Source organism: Cyanistes caeruleus, chromosome 3, assembly GCF_971803275.1.
Source record: "Cyanistes caeruleus chromosome 3, bCyaCae1.hap1.1, whole genome shotgun sequence".
Lineage (NCBI taxonomy): Eukaryota > Metazoa > Chordata > Aves > Passeriformes > Paridae > Cyanistes > Cyanistes caeruleus.
The window spans coordinates 96,876,848-96,902,239 of record NC_141703.1 but is presented as its reverse complement, the minus strand read 5'-3'; the positions used below and the strand labels follow the sequence as shown (position 1 = coordinate 96,902,239).

The 25,392-nt window shown below is 39.3% G+C and overlaps 1 long non-coding RNA gene across 1 annotated transcript; it reads right to left on the bottom strand.

The window, feature by feature from the left end:
• Nucleotides 1–4,293: 4,293 nt before the first annotated feature.
• Nucleotides 4,294–15,428, bottom strand: LOC111943892 (uncharacterized). Its single transcript, XR_015285072.1, has 6 exons — nucleotides 15,354–15,428; nucleotides 11,001–11,084; nucleotides 5,300–5,401; nucleotides 4,821–4,888; nucleotides 4,507–4,660; nucleotides 4,294–4,427 (listed from the first exon to the last, which is right to left on the bottom strand). It is a non-coding gene; the product is annotated as an uncharacterized LOC111943892 (long non-coding RNA).
• Nucleotides 15,429–25,392: the final 9,964 nt, after the last annotated feature.

The following is a 25,392-nucleotide window of genomic DNA, read 5'->3' as shown; positions in this document are numbered from 1 at the left end:
TCTCATGGCGTAGGTGTGGAGGACTCAGAGGTCGGAATCAGGAAGGAGCTGCCATCTGTCTTTAATTCTCCCACAGTGTGATGGCTCTTCAGAGAATTAAATCTTTACACACAAATACAGACAACAGCCCCTCTGTGCTCTCTTACTGGTATTGCTGTCTCTGCTCAGAGAGGGCTGTAAGAGAAGCATACATAGTCTTAATATATAAATATGTTAAAATGATTGCTCCATCACCCAACATCACAGGAAATATTCCATCTAATTGTATAGATTCAAATGCTTTGAAATGAGCCACCAGGGGATGTGAGCCTAAAGAGAATCTGTGCGCCAAGCCATTTGAATTTATGTTTGGTTTTATTTTTCCACTCCTTTTATCTTTAATACACATACGTTTAGCTCCTTGAGTCTGTGCTGTGCAGGAAGTGTCTGAAGCAGGGTGAGACCTCACCAGCTGAGTAAGACTGAAAGCTTGTGTGTAGAAGGGGAAGATGAACTGTAAAGGCATCAAATTTGTGCCTGGAGTGGAACATGCTAATCTGAAGATGGCAGGCTTGGTGGGGAACACCGAAAAGCCTGACTGTCACACTGCCATCACAGTGAGTGAGGAGAGACATTTTCCTATTAATGGAGGTGCAGGAGATCTTGAAAATAGTCTTAGCATTTGAAATATATGGGACAATACCCTGAGTTTAGTAACATACTAAAAATTATTTTAGTGCATCTTCCAAAAAGTGCAGTAAGTGCAGTTGGAGGATTGGCAGGATGCTGCCAGTACAGCTCTGCTGGAAGAGCTGAGGAACTTCCTGAGTACTTTTGTCTTAAAGCAAACAAGAGGCTTTCCAGGAAGTTCTGAGTAAGCATCTGACCTTGTGCGTAACTTAACAGCTACAGAGAGGAAAAAACTACCCTGAGATGGAGAGACAAAGATTTAAGTAAACAAGAAAATGCACCAGCCTGCTTGAGGAAATTAAGAAAGAACAGACTGAAATGTGCCGCAGGAATTTTAGCAGAGAGCAACCAATGCAGTGAGACTTGTGAGAGAGCTGCAAAGAATGAAACGTCGTAAAGATGGCTCCACACAGGGGATTTCCTCCAGAGCCTTCCACCCCCTCCAGAGTTTAACATTCTCTCTGTCTTTGTGCAGGCCTCTCACTGCTTTCCCCATCTAAACAGCTTCTGTCTATAGAGATGATGGGGCATCAATATTCTCTACATGAGACCACAGTGGCATCATAACACATAAAAATGATGAGCCCCTGCAACCTGCATGCTTTATTCAGGGATCCCATCCACAGAAGTCAAGTCAACTACTGATGGCAATACTATGTGGGCAGCTTTTCAAGCCAAGTTAATCATAACAATGCTATGGCCTTTCCAGTTAGGCAATCCTGCTTTTTAGGCTTTGATTCTCCTGCATGAGGAAGCTTCAAATGGACTAAAAATAAAGAGCAAGTCAAGAGGAAAAAGGAGATGAGAAGTTGCAGAGAAAATGAGCTTTTTCATGCCTATGAACAGACACTGTGGGAATCTTAACACTGAATATCTCCAATTTAATTACAAGTCCAATGTCAATTTTTGTTTGTTTTGTGTATGTGCATGCATATAAATACATTCCAACAAGTGTCTATTCATGTGCTACAGCTCTATCTTCAGCTCTTAATACTGCTTGTCTTTGCAGTTGTGCAAATATGTCTGCACACCAGAGGAAATAGAATCAGCTCCCTGGAAATTTAAGGGAGGGCCACAGACACACACACACACAAACACACAGATATAAACACCCCATTACAGGTCTCTGTTGTTGCTCTATCATTACATAAATCACAATAACAACATTGTAGGTTAGCAATAGTATTAGGGCCATAGATAGCACAGTATCCAATCTTTTCTGAAGCCATCTCTACCACTATCCCTAAACCATCAATATTTCGCTGTAGACACCATGGTTGAAGCCTTAACTTATACAATGTATATAGCACAGCTCATTTGGTTGTTTTGCAAAAGATTTGCCATGCTTCTAGCTAAAATTGCCTTGCATACAGAAATCTGAGCACACACTCAGTCTCTGAGATAACCTTTTTTAACTTTTCATATCAGCACAGCAGTGTTTCAGTGGTTCCTCAAATCCAACACAATCACTGAAGGATAAGAACAAGAGCTGAAAGAAAGAGTGGATTACAAAGAGAAATTTAAATAGTAGGGTTCTGGCCATATTAGAAGTATTTGTGTTGATGCAGATGTCTAAAAATTATTTTTACTTTCAAGTGGTAAACACCATCACTGACTTTTTTTCCCAGTCTGTAGAATTTTTGAGATAAGCTGATTCCAAAGTATATGTTGTCCCTGGTTCTAGACTGCCAGTGAACACAATTTTTGGGTGGATTGTGAGGCCTGTTTACTTTTAGACTTTTAAAACTTAAATTGCAAACTTATGGATGACTTCCCTATCCCTCTCCTTTATTGCAGAAGAAAAAATAAACAACAAAGGTTGATGATTTCTTTAGAGCAAACACCAAAACACTTGAGAAAATAGAAGTTTTATTTCAGACTTCTCACCAGGACCAAGCTTAGAATCTGCAAAACATTCAGTCTTGATGTGCTGAGGAGGAGGAAAGGACAGCTGTGTGTCAGCATCAATCTTCTCTGTGAAAACACAAACCCAGTTCTGTGCCCTTTGATTTGGATGGTGATAAACAGTAGAGTGACTCAAGACAGCACTTTTTTCCATAACAGCTTAAAAAAATAAAATAAAATAGCAGCAGAAAATAGTTTCAACTTGTAAGAAAACTAACACCTCAGCAGACACAAGCATTCGCTAAATGTAACACTGCCCTTTCTGTTCCTTCAGTTTCCATGGAAGTATTTCCAGTTGTATTTGGGTTTCTGCTCACACAAACATCCTCCCTTTGCACAAGTCAGATTCTAGTCGCAAGCATTATCCTGGGGAGAATAAACTTCAGGGTAGGCTTGCTTTTGATCTTATGAATACTAATACAAGAGAATAATCAAATGCAGTGACGTAGCTTCACTGCAAAACAAGAGAAAGATGTCCAGTCAGACTCTTGCTCCTAAGATCTCTGGCTCATGCCACTAATTTGAAAAATTAACAGCTAGCCAGGTACTCAGGAATATGGCTAAAGTTACAAGCAAAGAAACAAGGTATTTAAACTATTTTTTACAGAATCTAAACAAATATAATAATTTTTTATTAATAATATATTTCTGTACAATACATTTGCCATTGATAAGTCAAATTGGAGGAATTCCATTGAAACAGACTGAAAAACAATGCTAAGATAATTACTTTTGTCCTTTTCAGCTCTGGAGTTGGAATACCAACACATGTGACCTCGCAGCAGAAGCAGATTACTATCCAACAGCAAATAGCTTCATCCACTTGCAGCAAACACCTTCCATGAAGCACATAGGAAACAGGAACTCACAGCATTGACCCAGCATTAGGGGGTCTTAAAGCTACACTTGGTGTCAGGGCAGAACAAGGAACTACTCTTCACAGTGTTACCCTGTGACCCCCCAGCTTCCAGAGCATCCCTACATGACAATGAATATGAGCCAGGGGTACTGTCCTGATCTAAGCACCACTAATAAATACATCTTCCTTCAGAAAAATCTGCTTCATGATTATTCTTGAGAATGCAGGCTGGAACAATCTCTGAAGAGGAAGTGCATCAAAGCTATTGGTAGTGTAAAAACCACCTTGAATTTTATCTGGAAATTTCATCATTCAAGGATCATGAAGCATTCCTGTACACTAATCCTACACTGCAATACCCGTGTAAAGTATAAGGCATGATTATGTCCATTGTACAGGATGAAACCAGACCCACAGAAGATAAAGGCAACATTCTCAAAAATGGCTATTTATTTTGGAAATCACGGGCATTAGGAGTATTCTACCTGCAAATCTCTCCCTAAAGTAAAGTACGTGCTGCTTTGATACCTTTTGTTCCGATAGCAGTTTCAAAAGTTCACAGCACTTCCAGGAAAAAAGTAAGAGATTTTTCAGATGTTGAGACCTTCAAAATGAATGGACATTCTTTGAAGTGTTAACCTTATGACTGCACTAAGAACATGTGCTGAGCCACTGACAGAGTGGGAAATGAAATTTCTAGGTACTCACTGCTTAGGAAACCAAACAGTTGTGCTTTCCACTCTTGCCCCCTTTGGTAGGCATACGGATTTTATCTGTCATCTAAGCTGACCAACCCTGTAACCCAGCAGCTGACTTCCAGCCACCAGGCCAACTTTGAGGCCGCATTAGAAATTGGGTGCATAGTACCCTAATTATTTGAAAAGCAAAAAACACTGCTTCTGTCCATCATCTTTTGCCTCTTCAATTCCATTGAGCCTTGGGGCCTCAATGCTTCAAAGGCACAGTGATTTCTCCAGGGGCAGTAAACGCCACTCTATTAGGGTGAAGCTTTTGGTTAGTGATAAGGGAGGTTATCTAATGGGAAATCCCCTGTGCAGAACTACTTTCATTACCTGTGGTTCTGCTGGAGGTGAATGTTTACTGGAGAAGTGTCTGCCCTACTGGCATAAGCAGCAGATGGAAAATTCCTTTATAGGGGTGGGAGGAAAGTCAGCAGTGAATTTAGGTGGAAGTAGTGCAGGCAGTCCTGTCTCTACCATAATGGTCCTGGGTGTAATGGAAAGCACATGGTATGAGAAGGGATTTGTCTTCCTCCAGAACGCCCTGCAGGCTGTTGGGATTACAAACAGCAGAGCTGAGAGAGCTGTGTGCACTCTTCATCCACACAGATACCCACCTCTGTAGTCAGAGCTCACACACAACTCACCTGCCATGCCAGGTCCCATGATTTGTGTTAAACAACCTTTTGTCACTAGTGTCACCAAGCTGTCAGTCCTGAAAGAGATGAACATTTGCTATCAGTGGCTCATTACTGTCTTCCCTGTGAGTTTCCCTGGGTGACCTCTCATTCAAAACAGATGAAGATAAATTCAGTTCAACAGCTGACAAAAATCACAGCCTGCAGTAGTAAGGTTGCAATGTCACTGAGTAACTGAATAGCAGGATAACATGTCATGATCACATCCTCACATTTCTTGTTTTTCCTGTGCTTCAAAACTAAAATCTCACCCTACACTTCAAATATGAAACATTTCTCCCACTGCCCTGCATGTCCTTCTTATGAAGATGGAGAAAATCTCACTAAAACATCAGAATTTGCTAATTAATTGAAATCTGTTGGCATTTTCTATCTTCTCTGTGTAAACATCAACTATACAAGGCTGCAGAAAATGAAGATACTCCTACCTGCTACTAACCATTTAGATCACAAGCTCTTTCAGAGATAGCACAATTTTTCACAAAGTGCAGCACCCAGCTCAACAGGGTTCAGATCCAGACACAGACCTCCTGCAAGTTTAAATAAGATTTCATGTAGAATTAAACAAAAGCTGTAAAGAGGAAAAGGAGCAGAAAACATTTAATCTTCATAAGAAGCAATATCCCAACATAAAAGTACTACAGTATAACCAAATATATCCTCTTCCACTAAACTGGAAGCCACCAATTTTCAAAGATTTCCAGACAACTGGACTTCCATAATTCTGAGGTTCTTTTTGTAGATTTTGCTTCCATGATCCTGGCTGTTTTGCTGCTGGCTTACAATCCACCATCTGCTTCTCAAGTGGTAAATGGAATTTCAAAAGCAAAACAAACCAAGGGATGGTAGAGGTTGGAGTCTGTACCTGTACTGGATCACTGACCAAGCTATTTTCCCTTCCTATAGCACTATCCACCTTTAGGACATGCTTCATCTCATTAAAAGCATAAAATCAACTCTTTAACTGAAACATGCTTGAGGAAGGCAGTTGAAAGGTGAGAAAAATCTTTCTCAAGAAATTTAAACATTCTTGGTCCCATCATTTTGAATGTCACATCATGCATAAGAAGAAGCTGAGATATGTCATATATTTTTTCCATTCTCAGTACTGTGAATAAACTCATTGTAGGTCATTATACATAAAACTGCACAAATCAATTTTGCTGTTTTAAGTGTTGAGTTGCAAAGAAGTGATCAATCAGTTCTAAGAGTAGGGAATTTAAAAGTTCTATCCATTTTGAATGAAATATCTTACTTAGCATCAGATCAGGGTGACCATTTCACTAAGCATGCCTTGACTCCCTTTCCCCAAACTAGATGTGCAGTGTAAATCTGACAGCCCATCTCAAAATGTCAGAAACATTTAGATTTATCACCTACATTTAAATAATGGATCATATCCAAAAACTTAACCAGCAGTTTTAGAGATGTGTGTAGCAATCTTCATTTCCCATTACTGGAAACAGATGCAGTGACGTTAAGCCCCTCAGTGAAGGTCACCCAGCACATTATCTGCATCCCCTCCTACTCATTCTTTTGATCACTCTGAGGCACAGATAAACAGAAGTCTAGGTCACGGTGCTTGGCCCACTTGAATATTTGCCTACTACAACACACACTTCAACTGAGGCATTTGGGATCTGAGCCCTTAAAAAGAAGCAAACTCTCCAAACAGGAAGCCCCAGGGAGGGGGAGTGAAGCAACCTAGGCTCTAGTCCAAACTTCTCAGCCTGTTGCTCACTGATTAATTTAACATCCTGTTGCTGCCAGCACCCTTCAGAATTCACCATATCTGTGGGCCAGGCCTGCACCCTTCATCTGTCAAACACAGGCATTGGTACTTTTGCTCACCACATAACACCTCCAAACTGGAGCATGGACTGCAAACTACTAATAACTTGGCACAAACAATGCAATTATGTTAGGTAGGTAAAAAAGACAATAATCTATACTGACATGTCATCTATACTAACATGAGTGGTGTAAGCCCATTTCCCTGACACAGCTCCCACTTACAACCCTTAGCAATAGCTAAGTTAGTCTTTTTTTTCAAAGTTCTGTTATTTTCACTTGGAGTTTCTGTGACAACAATATTATAAATTCACAGCCAGGTAGACTATAATAGAGTGGTAACTTGCTGAAACCATATATTTTTGCACTGTTAGCTAGCTATAGTAATATCACCTTTCATTGCTTCCTTGGTGATCCTTAGATTGTTATCTAAGGCAGCACCAATCCTGTTCATATGTGGTTTTGTACCCAGAACGGGCCACACATGATTGCAAGCTAGTCAAGTATGGTTGGAAATTGTAACATCAGTTGCCCAAATGGGCAAAGTGAAAATAGAGGAGTGCACAAATCAGTAATTTAGATCAAGGAATACACAAATTATGTCCAACTAGCTTTGATTTTTTTTTTTCCTGACTTAAAAAATATATAATAAGGGTTAGATGCTCTGCAAAGGATACAATTATTTTCAGCATCTGAGGATCTGACTCGGGAGAATAAACTTAATAAAGCAGATTTAAAGCCAGTACATCATAGGTGCCATTAGTTCACAGAAACACAGTCATGCAATGAACCTGCTATTATCTGTACACTGAGAAATATTACCCTGAAAGTCTGACAGAAGAACATAATAGGAATAATGTATCCATCTGCTGGGTTTTGTCAATATTAAAATTATTTTCTGGCTATTTTCTCGTCCTTCATACAAAAACCTTTGAAATATGAACATTTTGGCTTTAGAATTCTGAGTGTGTTATTTTGAAACTGAAAAACTAAATTCTCAGAGCATTATGCCTCTAGATCCTTGTAAAGCCAGTATTTCTTTTACAGACTGAGTGTCAGAGTGATGCTGAGAAAATACAGATGTGAACATTAAACACTTCTTCCTGTCATAACTTCTCTACAGAACAAGTTTTACTACAGATGAAGGAGACGAAACCTTCAAAAATACAACTCAAAAGAGGCTACTTCAAGATATTTTCTGAAGGCCTTCAGTGCAATTAGAACCGTACACAAGCCACTTTCCTCATTGTGTTCTCCTTTCTGAGAAAAGCTGCCAGGAAGTCCTTGCATTCATTAGGAATCCCCTAGAACATTACAGTATTTGTTTGTTAACCCCTCAGGATGTTCCAGGGAGAGATTATCATTATTTATTATCTGGTTATGGTATTTCGAAATCTGGCAAATGAATAAAAAGTGAGAGAGGGTGGCTGGCTGACTGCTATCATTGAGGACTTTTTGCTTTGGTCAAAAGGTACAAAATAGATGAACCAGCTAAAGAGGGAAGGGGAAGAATGTTCCTATAAATTCAACTACTGAACCTGCAATTGGGGAAGCTCAGCTTCATATCTACCCTTATTTCTATGCACAAATGCCTTTTTGATGCAACTTAGATACAAGTTCTCTGTTTCTCCCAACTCACCCAAACTCTTCTCACTGCAGTATGGTCTTTGATTAACATAGGCTTATTTGGTCACTGAGGCTTTTTTTGATCCAATAGGATCTTCTTCATAGCTGCTCTGCTGCCCTACATCTGTACTTGCCTTCTGCAAATTCATAATTCCCAAGATACTTCCTTCTACTTAAACACAACACACACAAGCCATTTTTAGAATGTTTCCTTTTGTTTTGGCAAGCATGAGGATTTTCTGTTTGTTTGTTAGCTTTGATTTTGATTCTTTTTAAAGCCTAAGGCTGAAATAAAGGAGGGGCAGTCACCCCAGGACAGCCTGTGCCAGCAACCCTTGGTGCTCTGGAATCACAGGGTATCCCATAAGTGAAACATGAGTTGTTGAATGTTGAGCTTTGCTCTGGGCTGTGGTGCTTTCTGGCTTCCACCAGGCAGAGCTCCAGTGTTCAGCCTCCTTGGTTTTGTCATCCGTATCCCCGTTTAAAGTTAACACCTGCATCCACAGGCTAAGACCCCTAGGCTTGAGGAAAATCGCTAACACTCCTGCAAGGCAAGTTTTACTGCCTGACACTTCAGGAGATGGCTTTGAAGGGCAAAGCTCTACAAATTACTGTAAGAGAATCCTCAGTTCTTCTGTGTCCCTGTAATTCATCACTCAGCAGAAGAAACCTGAGAGACTCATTGTCTTATGAGGGGTCTCCCTTTTTCCTTACTGATGATCCTGACTTTGCAGTGTCTGCAGCAAGTTTGTGGGTGGAAATTGTACAGACATGACATAAATCACCTCAGGTTTTCTAGCAATAATATGACCCCAAGGCAACATATTCAGTAAATTAAAAATAAATTATGCGATGACCTGATGCGACTTCAGCAGACCTCATGTCAGACCCAGCCTGAGGGAGGAATGCACCTTCCAGCCTTTTCATAAAAAGTGTCCTTCAACGAGTTAATTATCTACAGAAACTGTGTGTTTAGAAGACATAAAACAAGACCAGCTGATTTCAAAAGCTTTAAAACAGACTTGAAAATGCACCTCTAGGGCCTCACACCAGTGCGCAGTACATAAGTCTAGGTGACACCACTGCTTACAGCAGCTTTGAGGGGACACAAAGGATGTTACTGTAAAATCTCTCAGGAGTTTGGGAGTGGCCATATTACCTATGTGAGAGCTCACAAATGAAGAGTGACGCTCCGAAACTCTTCCAGTCATGCTCTCAAATGTGAGTGTTCAGTTCATTTACATATCTGGTTTCTCAAACCAAGTGAGAGCTTCATAAAATGTAGAGGACAGCTGTAGTACAGATGTAATGACTGTGTTCTGGAACTGAGATTTGCATGCAAAGTCTGCCCATAACACTTTTCCTCTTTTCATGCTTGCATCTGGCCAGAAAATAATCCACAAATCTGCATCATACACCTACTCATCTCTAGTATGCACATATAAACATACAGCTGTATTTTGATTTCACAGAAAACCCAGAAAACAAATGATTATAAATTCATATGCTTTTTTTTTTTTTTTTTTTTTTTCTTTTTCCCATGATAGCTGAGAGAGCCCCAGAAGAATATGTCTGCATCTTTTAATGACTTTTGGCTGGTGTGGTAGTTTATACAAAGCTGAAAAAAATAAGGTTCGGTTTCCTCTGAATATAGATAGATGTCAGCTCCAATTCTTGTTTATTTACAAAACCTCTCTTAAAAATTATTATGGAAACTTTTTCAAATGTGCTGCTTCTCTCTGTTTCTAAGCTTTTAGAGAGGTAGCTAAGTTTATAGGGATTAGGTCAAAATACATGCTTTATTTTCTAAAAGAGTCTACCCAATGTACACAAGAAAGTGTATTTTCATTTTCCCGATGACAGGTATAACATATCTTCATACATATAGCAAACTAAACACCATTACTTTAAAAATGTAGCTCACTTTTACTCTAGAAAATGCTCTATTAATTCTTCCCATTATCTCTATACTCAAGTTGCCACCATAGGTGTCAATTAGTAACTTACACTGTTTCCCCCTTTTTATTTTTAATTTTTTTAAATGTCAAGCTTTTTTTAACTCATTAAACTTTAGAGAACAGTGAGGATGAAGCCTTTCCTGGGTCATATTCTTGGAACATACTCTTCTAGCTCAACTAGAACTCTCCTTTTAGCCCAAGCTCCATGTCATCTGAAATTTCTTTTCAGAAAATGGAGACCAAAAATTAATGTAAGAAATTTGATATGGTCTCTTCAATACAGCTAAAAGTGGCAAAAATAACCTTCTTTCCCCAAAAGTACTTGCTTTGTATCCCTACCCTACAATATAGTCAGTATTCAATATTATTGAACTGAAAATTCATTCTGTTTAAATAGTAGTTGTCCCCTTCCTTTTCTTTTCTTTCAGACTAGTCCCCAGAGAAGTCTGTGATTTGCTTGCATTTTATATTTGCACCCTTCATCACAGCAGCTAATTTAATTTTGTCTTGTGTTCTCTGTATCCTGGGTCTTCAACCTCTCTAGTCCTTCCACAGGGCTTTCTTTGCAGGCCAACATCTCACACTAAACCCACTGACACAAACGGATCAAATATTCTCATTTTCTCATTCCTGTGTCCTGTGGCTACATTGTCAAGGCACTGGTGTAATTCAGCCCCCCTTCTAGTGAGCAGTGGGTATTTAACCCCTCAAAGAAACATTACAGTACAGTAGAGAAAATGCTGAGAAGCAGTACCTTGGTACTAGATGGCATTAGAAGACTCAGCTTGCAGTCAGCAAGACACATGCACACTGTAGGTTAAGTCACCAGGTTTGGCCACTGCCTCGGGATGAGAAAATAATTGCAACTGGTTACCACCTAGGATTTAAATTCCCCATGAAAAGTGTGGAGAAAATTGGAAAATTGTTTCACCTTAGATTTGAAGGACCCCTCTCACTTCTGCCCCGTGTTTTATATGAAATGGTTTTAGGACTACCTAAAAATAGGCCTTGCACAAGTTGTGTGCAGGAAGATCACAAAAGGTTCCTGTAAGAGGACATGGAAAATTCCTATCCACAGGACACACACAAAAAACTTACATTAGCAATCAAGTCTATGAATCAATTCAATTCAAATGCTTCTGAATGGAGGAATCCTTCAAGAGCATATGTGTACTTTGAAGTAAAACCTACAAATAAAAGTTACAGCAACCAAATAGCTAACAGCTCTATGGTGCCTCCAATAAGCATGAACTCATACTATTTTGTTTTTCCCAGATGCTGTGGTTCTTAGTCTTTAATAGGAGCAAAAAGCAATTTTCCACCAGCTGGCCAAAGCAGGAGAAAAATCAAGATGGATAAATTTGACTTTCTACACCAGTGGGCTTAAATCAATTCTTACCTTCCCCATCAACAGTTTTCACAAGTGTTTGAAGAAGGTGAAGGAATGGAGGCCATGAAACCAAAAAGAGGGAGGAAATGGTTTCACTACTTGCAAATTTTAAGGAGAACTTAAACTACCAAGCAAGTTCTCTTCATTTTCAGGTTGATAAATTTAGCTTACAGTTAGTAAACTTTTTAAAAAAAAGAAAAAGAAAAAGGCTATCCTTGTTAAAGGGAAGAAAGTGGGGTTTTGCTGCCTTAGATGTTTGGAAGTTTCTTAGACCAAGCAGGCATTAAATTCATCAGAAAAATAGCCAGCCCTGGTCTTCCTCTCAAGAGTGGGCTATCAAAACACCAACACTCTACAGTGACTTCAGCCTTCTCCTGAATGCAACAATACCTGACAGTAGATTTAGCAGAAGGCAGTTCTTCAGTGAACGTTTTTAAGTGAATCTGATTTTGATCAATACTTTTTTTTTTTGTTTCAAAATTCCTTCCTCACAAGCCATCACCCTTTCTGTTCTGCCTGGCTACATGCCCCAGCATCTACCTGTCTCTCATTCCTACTCTCCACACCTCCTCCAAAAAAAAAAAAAAAAAAAAAATTTTTTTTTTCCTCTGTATTACTATGTCAACATCTTGGTATTATTGGTATTAGAATCCATTACTTTAAGTACTGGGCAAACAAATATTTCCCCAGAGTTTCTCAAGGGAGCCAGTCCACAGAAAGTTGATGCAGCTTGAAAGTTCTGCCAGCAACTGGACTTCAGGCTGTAACTATGTCAAAATTACTGCTTTTGTCAGGCCTCTCTACAACTCAGCAAAAGGATACAAGCATCCCATTTGAAAAACTCTCTCCCTGAAAGCTCAGAAATATGGATCTCAGTGAGGCAGAATAAAGCATAGCAGAACAATGGAAGAAAACAGCTAAATGTCTGGAAAAGTGGAAAGTTCTCAGCCACACCAAAGTCCCTCTGAAATTTGGGCAAACTGAGAAGACATAAGGAGCTGGTTAATTCTCTTGTTCGTTCTGCAATTTAGTGAACTTAAAGGGCAAAGCTAGTTTAGCTCAGTTTAGTTTTAGTTTAGCTAGTTTAGCTTAGTTTGTCCTGATGGAGTCTGTTGCCTTTGGGAAGCTATGCAGAGCATTGTTCCACCTGCAGAGACAGGAAAGGTTAAAAGTAAGCCAACTGGTCCTGACCCCTTCCTCAGCCACATACCAATTGGAATTTTCCACCTCTAAGAGAACCAGTTCTCTGGCTCAAGCCTTTCTGTCCAAGTGGACAAAAGTGGCAACAGACTACATCTGCAAGAGAAAAAAGAGGAAGAGAGGAAGAGGGGAGAAAGGGAGAAGAAAAGGGAGTCTGGGACAGACAAAACTACTATTCTTCTGGTCCTGCTCTGTCAGAATGTAACGCTGATGAGTGTGCACCCTCCCACAGCTGAACCAGTCACACACACCTTCATCTGCCTCAATGCTGATGGATTAGTGTCTGTTTGCACTGGTTAGGTCCATGCCTCATTTGTGCCAACTAAGATCACAGTGATACCAGTTTATGCAAAAATGAACCCAGCTTTCCTGTGCTTATAGCTCTGTATTAACACCTGTCTTTATGTCTTTATGTATGGGGACTGTGCAGGGCAGAGATTAACTTAACAGTGTCCAGCACAGTGAAGCCCTTATGCCTGGCCATTATCACAGCTAAATATCAGAAAAATAGATTACACTTTCTTTCCTGCACAGACTTATTACCTACTGCTTGAGGCAAGAGAGAGGCTCGTCTCTCTGCTCAGCTGTAAAAGGAGACCTCAGTGATTTTCATTTTAACAGCCTGCAGCCTAAAGAAATCTCTTGCAGGCAACCTTGATCCCACTAAATTCAGAGGACTATCAGAGGACTCTCTTCTCGTGCAAAGGACAGTGAAGTCAGTTGTAATTTGGGATATTAAGGAGGCAGCAGATGTATATTTTCCCTTCTGCTCAAGCAAACTACTGCTTGTTCTCAGAGCAGTCAGCCTCTGAAAATGGTTATTTTATACCTGGGCTGATCTGAGAGCAGATGTTTTCTTCAGGAAAAATAAAAAATATTACACAACCACAATATGCAAACTGTGCAAGACTAACAGCTCTTTCCACTCCCTGAGACTTCTCGCAAGGATACTCCAGTTAACCAAGATTAAAATCAGCTTGACTGTTCATAATGCAAGAAGTCAAACAGAACACACCCTCCAACTTCCAGCTGTGTACAATTACGTTGTTCATTACACCAAACCCTTCCAGACAAGGCACAGTCCATTCTTGTAGCACACAAAATGTATGGATACTCTTTAACACAATCCTCAACAAGAAGCCTTGCAGAAAGGAGAAGGAGGGATTCCCTGTATTCAGGTATAATCAGTCATCTTGCTGTAAGGCTGTTTCAATATTGCCAAAACCCAAACACTCAAGTTAGGCCTCTGGAGTTCTAAACCATGACTTTCACACTCTTTCTTTCTTTTTAGCTTTTGAATGCTGGAGAATGGCGGAAGCCTTTGTCTCTACTTCACCTGTGGACTGCAATATCAGTTTCTCAAAAGTGTTACAGATTATCAGATTATGACAACACTTTGAGACCTGAGGCATCATTCCAACCAGCACAAAAATCCAAAGACCTGACAATATTGCTGCTTCACATGCCTAATGGTGCTGAACAATACCTTTGTTAGCATTCAGCAGAGTCACTGGTAACTTCCACAGGGACACATTCATCAAGTGTGCAAAGGCTTACTCTTCTATGTCCAAGACAGGCTTAATTTTTGGGTGGGTTTTTATTTGGTTTTAAGTTATTTCAGAAGCAGAAGAGAAAATAAAAATAGAAATAAATAGAAAACTGTGGATGTCTCAAGTTTTTCTGCTGTAAGAATGGAAGTCAGTGCATTGCATTTCACCCTCTGGTTGAGGAGAGAACAGAGTTTAGCATTTTTCTAAATTCCCTCCCTCCCTTTCTGTTTCATATATTAGATAAAATCTATTTCTTCATGTATATCTCCTTAGCATATCACTGACATACATGTTAGTATTAGCTAAGCCTGGGGAGCACTGGTCAGCAGAAGTTCCTATAATCATTCATATGACTGGAAGGGCCTCCATTCCAGCCCTGTTTCTCCTAGAGCAGGCTGCTGTGTAGTTTAGCACACTCATGCTGTTTTTCAGCCATGGCTTGCCTACAGCCTGCCAGAGGACATTGGATTGCCTTTCTTTTCTGGAGTGAGCTCTTCTGAGATTTATCAGGCTCAAGAGCCCATTGCACAACCAAGATAGGATGGAGAAGCTGGGTTTCACTACAGAAACTACAGGACTATAATTTAACAACTATATATTGTTGTTAACTTCAATTTGACAACTGTTGTTGTCACTTAACTTTTTTGGTGCAATCATAAAATTCTGAATACATAAATACTTGTTACAGTAAAGATTAATCAGAGATATATCACTAATTGGAACTGTTTGAAAATAGGTTGTCTGTATCTCTACTTTCAATAGTAACATAAGGATTAAAAGGAGAAAATTTAGAGATTTTCTGTAGCTGTTTGTCCTTGGTTTTAACTCACAGTTCTCCATATCACTTCTACAGATTCCTTGAAGTGACTTGTAGATACCATTGCAAAAGCAATTGTACTACAGCTCTAATTCCTATAAAAACTTCCCAAATTTCCACATCCTGAAAGTTAAGAGTTATATACATTACCTGTTTCTCTACCCATAATTTTGTCTATCTTTAAATTCTTCATGGAATTCCCTGTTATGTAGACCATTTACAGAAAGGTAAACATTAGGGAAGGAGCTATTTATTCTCTTGGCAAAGCCACAGATGAGCTGAAGGGTTTCACCAGAGACAGTGTGATACATTCCAAGGTGAAATCAAGACACCTGGGTTCAGTTCTCTGCTCTGGTATTGATTGGCTAAGATGAGACATGCAATAACTCATCTATGTGTTCCTGCTTGCCCCCATCTCTAAGACTACTCCATTTATTCATATTCATTTTTGTGCAGTGCTTTCAAAGCTGTAAAGGCAAAAAATACTCTAGAAATTATACAGGGGAAAAAAATCAGATCCCTCTATCATTTTAGTGAAAGTCACAGTCAAAGCTCCTTTGAATCCCAAGAAAAAAAGGTTTTCTTATTTTTGGCTTAAATTTACTTCTGCTGTCTTCACACCAATAAAGGTAAGTATTCAGCATAAGCCTCACCTTTTTGGCAGATCTAGGCTTTTTTTGTAGAGATTGGCCCATAAAAACTACAGAAAAATGTATGTATAAAATTAGGTTATATTTTTCTTCTGTCTTAGAAAACTAAGTTGATGTGGACACCATTTTATTTTCTCCTTAAACAACTTTTCCACTTATTTCCCAAAATTATAGCATATCTTTCTGCTGAACTTCTTATTTGTTATGCAAGTGCATCCAGTGTGTGAGAAGGTCTCAGCTCAGTATGGGTAATCAAGGAAGGAAAGAAACATGAAGGAAAGCAATAACTTGCCTTCAGTAACGATTAACTCTTCCCCATTGGTCCTCCCTCATCATGGTAAAAGAGAAAATTACTGCTTCATTCAAGATATTAAAAAACAGGATCTGCAATTATTTGACTGAATTCAATATGGACATAAGATTACTTTGCTTTCCCCAGAAAAGCATTTTTCATTTTATTTACTTTAAGCAGGAAAAACCTTCAAACAGTACATCATAACTAATCACATGCACTGCCTACAAATCCTTTGAGCAGTTTTGCTGTGTATTCGCTAAGCCAGCCTTGGTATCCAGTCCAGTTGTTGGTATCCAGTTGCTTTGTGGCTCTCTGAATTTCCTAGCAATTGCTGCTCAGACACTGCCTTACCGCTATACTGTGGAGAAGACGAAGCAGCCCCGGAAGGCACACAGCATTACCAACATGCCCTGTCCTCAAGGGGAGCACGTGGCACACTGCACATCCCTGCTCACTCACACCTGCTGCACAGAGGAAACAGCAAAGGTGATCTCTGTACAGTGCTGACAGTTCTGGCACAGGCCTTTGGCCCCATTTCAGCCCCACATCACAGCTGACGTTAGCCCAAACCCATGGAAGTCTGTCCACAGAACTGAACTAAGCTTAAATAACAGCACTATCTTTTGGAAGACTAGAGAAAAACCAAAGCAAAGCAAACCAAACAACAAAACCAAAACAAATCCCCCCACCAAAACCAAACCCAACACACGTAGACAAAGAAAAATGCTCTTGATTTTAATTACTGCCTTGGTCCCAACATTCCTAGTGTTAGAGGCGTTTGCCCAATTTATGAGCAAGATCAGCCCTCAAATTCCAGGTTCCAGGATGACAGGTCCAGGTTCATAAACTGTTGTGGACTGAGACAGGGTCATGCTTCTGTGGCCTTTGCTTATATAAAACCCCAAACTTGTGGGTGCTGTTCCACCAAGAGCAGTCTGTGAATGAGGCAATGCAAACTGCTAAGGTAATGAATTTTTCTCCCTCCAGCACCATTTAACATCTTCACCATACCACCCTCAAGGGGAGAGAAGTCTTGCTCTCTGTTCCACCTCTTCTATTTCTTTCTTGCAACATCCTCTATTGCAAGAGGAGTTTTATCTTTGTGGCAGTAAAATGAGGCATTGCCTGCATAGCTGAAAGCTTTAATCTGCCAATACCTTGTGAATTACAGAAAATTAAGGTATTCTGCTTTGAATGTTGTTGAAAGCAGAACATGCCATAAAGGTGGAACAAGGTCATCACAAACTGCACAAGCCAGAGAAAATTTTCAATTCTTTGGAGACCAAAATAGGTGACCTTACAAAATGAATCAAGCAAATGGAGAATCTGATGATAGGTTCTCTCTTTGAAAAAAGAGAAAAAGAGTACAAGCCTACAAATGTTTTGTTGCTATAGGACAATATAGAACCTATTGTCATTTTGTTTCTAGAGTGAAAAAGCTAAAGATCTGGCTTCCTGAAACTGGCCAAATAAGTCAATCAACCCATCTAGGGTTCATGAACAACAGTAGGAAAAAATCTCTCTTAAAGCAGGGAGCTGAAACTTGTTGGTTTCTGAGAAAAATGACAGTAACCCTGATTCAATCACAGATTCATTCAAATTCTAAAGCCCGTAAAACCTGCAAAAATTTTTAGCAGCTTTAAGGTGAGCTGTCAGTTAACAGTCATCAAGCAGCCAGCGGTGTGCAGACACATCACAGGTCTGTATTCTTCTTCACCCTATTCTAAGGTGTCACTAACATGATCTGGTACTTATACAAATAGGAAAACAACATGTCAGAGGAGGAGTTGAAACAGGGTGTGCTCTTATTTTCTATCATCTTTGATCTTAGGACTTTTTTTTCCTTCTGCCCATCTGGACACAATGAAGAAAACTGAGCAGAAATACAAACATTAAGGACAGAAGAAATGTTGGTGACACTCGTTAGTCTAAGCCCATTTAAAAGCTTCCCTAGCACTTTACAAGCTGTTAAAGTGCTGTATTTTTGCCACCAGGAGTGAGTCAAAGGAGTAAACTGCTTCACCAGTACTCAGTACATACATCATTCATTAGAAACATAACAGCAAAAGCTGCCACTCTTTCATAGAAAAGAATACTGCATTAGGAAACCTACTTAAAAATCATGAATCCTTTCCACTGGTATCTGTCAATCACTACATCTTAGGCAATTCAGTACATTTATCCAGGACCAAATCTCAGGAACACAAGCACATATGGATATCTATGATGGAAGTAGGCCACTGCAGCAGACAGCCTTCTCCTGCCACCTTTCAAAATGAACTATTGTGACTCTGCTGACGATGAATCTCTGTACCCATACAGAATAGTATGCTTATTTCTATTTTGCTTTGGAAAAGACAATTCTTTCCGATTTTGGTTTCATTCCAAATTCAAAGTGTGTCCTGAAACAGAACTCCAACCCTTCAGACATTTCTGACAGCAAGCACTATAGAACAGCATTTGCACACTGCAGTTTCATTTTTCCTGTGGCTGCTGTCTTTATGCTGCTGAGTTCCTGTAGTCCTTTTCTACTCTGACTACTGAAGGTTTGAAACCACGTGTTTAAATGACTTGCTGAAACAAGGCCAGGGAGAATGAATAATTATGATTCTCTTCTTCCCTCCTATTTTGCCACTGTACTATTAACATGTAATTAGGAGTCTAATTTTTAGTTAGGTGTTTAAAAAACCCTGAAGCAAAGGGTTTTAAATTATTAATGAGCCATTTTTTAAAAGGCAAACTGAAATAAGTGTACCCTCCTCTTCATATATTTAATGACCATAATGGTTTAACACATTATTCTTCAATTACTAAGGACAGGCTTGCAGAGAAAGGCAGTATTTTCTCTAATTAGAGGTACTAAATTTCCCTTATAGCCATGGTGGTCTACAGCTATGAAAACTGCCTTCACTAAGTGCCAGTCCTAAACTGCACACAGGAGGACATTTTTCAAGTACAGGAATGTATCACTGTGCCTGTACTGGTGCTTGTCTATTATTGGTGCCAGAGATGCTTCTTGTTGAAAAGATCTTCTTATCAAATACTTATTTATTAAGGCACTTATTAAATATAAATGTGGTAGAGACACAGGAAAAATAAAAAACAATAAAAATAAAAATAATAAATAAAAAAATAAAAAATAAAAAAAAGGCATGCAGTTAGAAGAGGCTATTGCTTGTTTGATATCCCAAAATTATTTTGGCGGCTATATCCTCTTTACAGCGTAGTGGCAACAGGGAATTTCACTGCCAAGAGAAGGCCTGCAAAGTCAACTGAATTCACTCAGCAGGACTTATGGCCCACTAAGGATAATGATCCATGAGTTGCAAAATACTTCAGCCTATGAGCACAGCTATTGTGGGCTGTATGACTTCACATGCACATTGCTGTTTGCTTAGAGCACATCACAATTCTTTCAATCCATCCAAACCTATGCAAGGCTTCTTGCAAAGTCCTACCAGCTTGGATGAGGTTAAGAGCACCTCACTTCTTCTTAAGCATACTGCTTGCAGGTAGACAGCGAGATAGACCAGTTTTCATTAACAGGGGTTTCAGGACTTTTGCCTGTTCATTTCCAGAATTAACGCTCTTTTGTATGTTTTGAGGCTGAGACTGGAATGTGGCTGAATCCACACACAGAGCTCGTTCTGCACCCTGGTGCCATACTCAAAAATAAAGACAAAACAAAATCTTTTCCAGCATCTCTTCAGTTTTGTATTTAAGATAACACCCAGGGTACCAAAATTCTGAGTGAGCCAAAAGACCAGCTTTCAGTTAAGAAGTGAGATGTTAGCAGCAAGTAATGGTAAACTTTGAAGCCTGCCTTTGCCTGAACTGATGCAACAGGGTCAGCATGTATGATATACTACTGATTACAGACAAACCAGAATAGTGTGAACTACTCTGGAAACCCAGAAAACAGAAAAATGAATAAAGCACTGTGTCCACACCCAGAGGAGCTGGAAAAACCAGCTTCAGTCCAGGTATTGATAGTCACATGGCACCAAGCCCAGCTTTATAGGTAAAATTTTCAGTGCCAGTGACCCTATATGGCACAGTACTGGGTGAATTTACTACATCCGATGTCCTCTATCTTTAAGAATATGCTCTGCCTCCTTTTACAGCATCTGCATGACTTCTGGTGGTCAGTAGTTTGGCCCCTTGCATGGGTTCTGCAAGGTGACTATTTTTGTATCTCTGAGGCCCCTGACAACACATTCCCTTGGGTTTCTCTAAGCACAGCAATAAAAAATAGAAAATAGCACCTATTTCTATCCATAACAACTACTGGAATTTACTGAAGAAAAGCTATTAACATTAAACCCTTGCTAAGGTAAGAGGGAGATCCCTCTGTTTATCAGCTGTTCCAGGTTCAGTCCACATACAAGCTATCCAAGAAGGGTCAGGAAGATTTTTATCATGACCAGCCTATGGATCCAGGTGAGCATAAATCAGCCTAATCTTTTTACCCTCTGGAATGTAGCATGTATAATTGCAGATATTAGGGGATTTTCTGATTTCATGGTCACTCTTGCATCTAGCAGCATGCTTCTTCAGGCCTTCCCTTCACATATGTGAAGTTTGCCCTGTGACCAAAAGGGCCTAGCAATCACGCTTACAGCTGGTTGTGTTCTTAGAAAAAATAAAAACCCAAGTAAACTTCTTCAGTCAAGCAAACTCAAGAACTAATTGTTAAGGTAGTACACTATGCCACAAAATTTATGAGGAAACCACACATTAGAGCTCCCAAAGCAATATAAAAAGTAATTTAGAAAGGTTTATTAGCCAATATGTATAGTTCATTATGGGAACTGATTCTGAAACTATCTTTGGCATACCCGCCACAAGATTCCACAGGGGCCTATCCTAAGTACAGGACTATTTGATGCTTTCCTTAATAAACTGGCTGATGAAAAGACAGTAAGACTATTAATTTTGCAGGTACACCAAGCTGGGAGTGATTGCCAGTGTGCTGGAGGATAAAAATAGAATTCAAGATGATCCTGAAAAAAAAGCAAAAGAGAAGTCTGAAAAAAAAGGAGAATTAAATTGAATTGGCAAAATGCAGGTTAGCATGCTGAGGCAAAGAGAAACAACTAGAAAATGCCCAGTGAGAATAAATGGGGTAAAAGAGCACTGGTCTAAGTTTCTGAGCAAAAGGATCTCAAGCTCCAGATGGCTCAGAGCACCTAACACCCTCCCCCATAATGCCCTAAACTGGCAGGAGCAAACTAAACCTCAAGCAAGTAATGCAAGGTACATCAGTAGTCATTCCTACCTGCTCAATTACATTTGAAAACAAGATCAGGCAAGTGAAATGCCTCAAGTTACAGTCTTTGGTTGTGAAAGATTCAGAGGTTAAAATACAGTTGTTCTTGTTTTCCTTAGAAATATACTGGAAAGCCTGCCATTTTCAAAAACATTTACCTAGAGACCAAGACTTACTTGAAGGAGAACTTTATAGCTAATCTCCACAGATGCACCATGGAGAAAATTCTAAGTTATGTAGAAGGAATAAAGAAACAATGGCCAGCATAGATAAATTCTCTTCTGGATCTTAATCTATGAAGAGAGCTAAGCATGTAATAAAAAGATGAGGTGTCAGTCAAGGACAGTGGGTTTTAACTTTTATTTCCTTCCAACTATATTCAAATTATATTAAAAATACTATGAGTTTTGCTTTTTGAGTTTTCCCTTTGTGCATTAAAAGGAAGTACTATAAGTAAAGCAACCTGGCTTGCATACTGATTTCTTCTGCATGGTGACACAATTCCAGAAAAGAACTGGGATTCCTAGTAAACAGGAATTAAGGATGGAGTGATGATCTATTCATCTCATTGCGTGGGTGTTTGAGATCAGCACCAGATGTCATCTCTCTTCCCTTCTCCCATACCTCAGCACCACATAACACACAAAGGACTAACTTAACCCCTCCCTCTCTCCCCCCTTGCTCCCAGAAAAGCAGCTCATACCACATCCACATCCTAAATCTTGTTCTTGGAAAGATGAGCTGGTAAAATATTAAGCATTAACCAGCAGACGTTTCAATTCTCTCTCTCCTTTTATTTACAGCTGCCAGGGATTTACAAGGAGACTCTATGGCACACCCCTCCAGCAGAGCACAGTCTGGCTGAGGTGGTGAAGAACGGATAGGATGTCCCAGCTCAGGTCCAGACCCATCCTCGTCCCCCATTAGGGCTGTAGTGGTTCCTGCTCTCTTTACTTTCAATTCACTCTAATGTGAAATATCTTCAGTGACACTATTTTTCCCCTTTTAAGCAAATGCCAGGAAATTAAGTCACTAATTTTTCAGAAGTCTGGATTTTAAAATCACACTTGTCGCCTTCTCACAAAGAATTATTTTTCCTGTAATCAGGGCTAATTCCTAGGCACATAAGTACAGAAGCTCATTGGGATTCATATGTGAAAGTAATGTGATGTTTAATAATTTAGTTAGAGAACACTGTCATTTCTGTAAATTTTTCCTGAAGTCCTTGATTATCAACATTTATGTTGTTGCAATTAAGGATAAACATTCTTGAGGGTTTTGCTGACAAAAATATGAGCTGTTTAAGCAAATTACTCCCCAAAAGCACAGATTTCAGTGGTGGGTTTTTATCCTACAGATGTTTAATCTTGGCACCAGTCAACCACTTACCATTTTCTGCCAGCTTCAGTAATCCAGAGTGTCTGCTGTCAGGTTTTGGCACAGCAAAAATGTGTAACACTAAAATTCACTGGGAATCGCAAAACTTTGAAAGGTTACTGTTGTATTAACAGTTGAAGGTATTCCACTATTTTAGGATGTTGCTTTGGCCTCAGCTGAACAAAATTTCATTCCAAGCTACAGCTGCTGCTTCATTTCCTTAAATGAAGAGGAAGTCTTTCTAAATCTATTTAACAAAATCATAAAAGTAAAAGTGAGAAAACACATTAATCTTTTCAGGGCCACAGCAGCCGTACAATGTTGATCCAAGCTCAGGTTCCTGGCCAAGGGACAGGAAGTCTAACCTATATATGTACACCTGTGGGCACGAAAAGCAGGAGGCTTATTACTGGTTACTAAAGATCATTGTTCTTCTACAAACCATGAGTCATGCTTGAAGCTGAATTTTATTACAGACAGTAGTCTAGTCAAATAGTAAAAAGTATGATGCAAGCCAGCTATTTGACTTCTACCAATTCTAATATTACAAAGTAGAAGGGGAAAACCTGATTTTTCCAAGACACTGGTACTTAATGACATAACAAATATCACTAGAAATTCTTTAAGTAATGATCCCAGCCCTTCCTCCCTTTCAATTCCCAGCAAGCACAACATTTGGACCCAATCTGCTGGGAAATGGACACTCTGCTTATTCTGCTGACTGGCACATGCAAATAAAACATCAGTTGGATTTTCAGCTCTCCAAAAGTGATAACATTTGCCTCTAATCAGATATATTCTGGTAGTTTACACCAGTCAAGAAATGTACGTTACAGTAAATTCATAGCAATGAGGACCTTAGTCACCCAAACGTGGGACTGAGGTCACTAAAAGACCCAAATGCTTTCCAAATGTTATGTTAACAAGTCAACCAAAACAAAAAATTCAGCTTTTTTTTTATAGAAATAAAATGTGCATCTACAATTATAACCTAGAATACTTAAAGAAACCATCTTATTCAAACTCTTCTTCCCCAGTTTGTCATCTCACAGACTCAGTATCTCAGTTCTCCTAACTGTGTTTTAAAGAAAGCCAGGGAGTTGTAACTAAAATGAAACTAAGGATGGATTTAAGAGCTGAGCTCTAGGAAATCATGCTCTTGAAATTTATAACATTATTTTTCCCAGCAGTCATCCTTGGGGAACAACAGGAAGAAATACATGAATGTTTCTCAATGGTGTCATTTCATGCTTTGGATCCGAGGTTGAACTCCTCATTTTTAAGTTGTCTGAGTTATGCATGAGAACATTGTGCTGACCATACTATGGGGTTGGCAGTCTCTAGCAGAGGGCTAGTGTAAGCACCTGAAGCTAAAGCCTCCCAGAAACCTCTTCCAGGACTCTACACCAAAACCTGCATTAAAGCTCTAAGGCAACTTCAGCTGCAGTAACAGTTCACAATTTTGTACATCATAATCCTTCAAATGGCAAGTATTGCTTTAATATATTACATATTTTATGTTTCACAGCAGAGTTTAACTGCTGTAGTCACTGAATTTTCCAAGAAATCTCCTAATATTTCTCCGTGTATTTAAATATGTGACTTTCATTGCAGCTCAACACAGTGGACTATTAGAGTTTAGTATTTCTACTTGATGACTTTTGGGATTCAGTTTTGTCAGAAGTTAATTTGGAACTGCATACACTGTAGTCCAACACCCATGTTGTTTAAACTCCATTGGTCATTATGCATTCTCAGCAATGTGCAATTCCTAGGTGGCCACTGCACAGCTTGGTGTTTGGATCCCAATAACTGTGATGCAGTTTAATAATGCAATGTATCCTGCTGCTAATGCACTCAGCTTGATGTTCAAAATACAAGCAAATGTGTAGAGGAAAAATGGGAAAACCACTTAGGCAAAATAGAGAAATGAGTCAGGGTTCTGTGTTTGCCCTTAGATAGGAGCCAAACCTTGGAGCTTCAACTGCAATTTTATTGCTCATTTCTGTCCCAGTATTCATGGTTTACTTTCATGGATCTCTATATCTGCTGATTCAAATGAAGGAAGGAAATGAAGCCTTCAAATGAGAGGACACATATGGAATTATATTCTGGTTACCACTCTGCCAGCTTTGTTTCTTTCCAGTTGTTTTCTGCTCTTTACCAAAGCTAGCATGTTTGTTACCACAGGCTCCAATATCTACCTCAACATTGCAAGAGATCACAACTAAGATTTTTATTGCAGTACTTTATTTTAAAAAGAGTTCCTAAACACAAAGATCTGGCCATCAGATAAAGAGTTAATAGTATAGGGACTATGTTTCTACGACAGAGGAAGCAAGGTCACGTAAAATGAGTGTGTATCTTTTGGTGACGCACTGTACAAACATTATGCTCACTTGTTAGTCACATTTGTAGGATTCCTCGTGTTAGTAGGAAATTTTATGGCCAGTAGATATTTCCAAAAGGTCTCTCCTCTAAAGTCCTAAATGCACACAGACACACACACTCAGAACTGACTAATTTGTCTAGTGATGTTTTTCATTAATTTCATCTTAAAAAATGCTCGTTACAAATAGTACTGGATCAGAATATAAG